Here is a 1,758-nt window from a genome sequence, read left to right as displayed (position 1 = left end):
CCTATCTATTATGCTTAGTTTATTTTGTATAGAGCCTAATGTAGATTTCTGTGCATATATTGCAAATAGTAACCTGGTGTGTAGATATCTTCCTGAAGTTAGTTCTTTTTCTTTCCTTCAATGAAAATATTTCCTTGTATTAGTTCTCTCTCATATTAGCTTTACTGTTATAGTGTAAACCTCAGTATTTATTTTAGTAATCAATTTATATTCATAATCTTTCAAAGTATATTCTACCTAGTGTATGATACTAATGTTAGCCAAGTGTCTGTCATGTTAAGCAGTATGTTGGATTCATTTTGTCTTCACGTATGTGCCGAAGTCACTGTCCTGTTATGCAAACTTTTACTGCACTTATACATTGCCTCTCACTGTAATGCTGCATCATTTATTTCTCCCCACCATATTTAGCAATTTGAGGTTGGAAGGTGTATGTATTCCAGCAGTAAATCTTCATTGTGGCAATTAAATTTGTCTTATTACTTATTTCACAACATCCTTTTGTCACTGAACAAAATCTTACATAACTAGTGACTTACCTTATTTCTATTTACACAGCTGTAAATAACAAAAGAGAACTCAAACACTGGAAAAACCAGGAAGGAATGTAATAATATAATTAATAGTGAAATAATCTCACTCTACTTAAGCACAATAACTTCTTGGGCTGGTTTAACCTTTTGGCAAATCCATTCAGTGTACAAAGTCCTTTAAGCGGGTATTACACGACAATATGCCGCGAATAGTACTGGTCTAGCGTGACAGTCATCTAGCAGTAGATTGGGTGTAATTATGAAAATAACCAGACACATTATCCACGCGTGCGCACTAGGAAGCGATACGTCATGCATGCAGAGAAGGGGGTTCCGCATTGCTTTCTGCGTGTTATTTGCTAGAGGCTAATTTCAAGTTTTAGTGTTGGGGATTTTCCACATTTTTCAGGAATTAGGTTTTCACAAATGCAGAGAATTTTTTTTCTTTCCTTTTTGCAGTCGACTTTCTTTTATACTTAAGTGCGCATCATATATCTTGGCGGCCGAGTTTAGGTTCGTTCTGCGCATCTGAAGTCACAAAACACAGCCAGCCAATGAACAGAGAACGACGTTGCCAGATCTCGACAGCAGTGCAGAGCATGGACGAGTGTCTTCAGTTTTAGAAACGTTCAGTCATAAATAATAATAGAACAAAAGCAATGTCTTGATAGCAGACTTCCTTTTACAGAAAGTTTAGAAAAAGCATTCTTAATACCAAATGCTTCATATTCTATTAATTAATTAAACCAAACAACCAATAAGACTCCTAATTCAGGCGATAGCAAGGAAAGGTGTTTGTTTCAATCTCACGAACTGCTTTTTCGCCATAAAGAACAGCGGTAATTGTTTATTTCCTATTGTACTTCGACGAAGCGTGAGTAATTCATAGTCATACCAACAGTGTTTATAAGTAGTTGCGTGATGTGTTAGAGTCCTTATGGAGTTACATTGTTCGATGAGTTGAGGTAGCGGAACGGTTAAGGTGTTGGGCTGCCAAGTGAAAGGTTATGAGTTCAAACCTTCTGCGGTGCTTGATATTTTCTTTATTTAAAAACAATATTGGAGTGCCTTACTTCACAAATTTTATTCGTTTGAATGAAATTTCTAGTGCTTTGCCTCTTCATTAACTTTTTCGCTGCTGCAGACACGTGCTCCCCGCATTCCGCGCTGTGCGTGATTTTGTCATCACTGCGCTTCTCGCCTGTGCAGACACATGGTGTTCCCA

This window comes from Schistocerca americana, chromosome 6 (assembly GCF_021461395.2).
Source record: "Schistocerca americana isolate TAMUIC-IGC-003095 chromosome 6, iqSchAmer2.1, whole genome shotgun sequence".
In the NCBI taxonomy this organism is placed as follows: domain Eukaryota; kingdom Metazoa; phylum Arthropoda; class Insecta; order Orthoptera; family Acrididae; genus Schistocerca; species Schistocerca americana.
The sequence above is the reverse complement of the archived record's forward strand: the minus strand, read 5'-3'. Positions refer to the sequence as shown.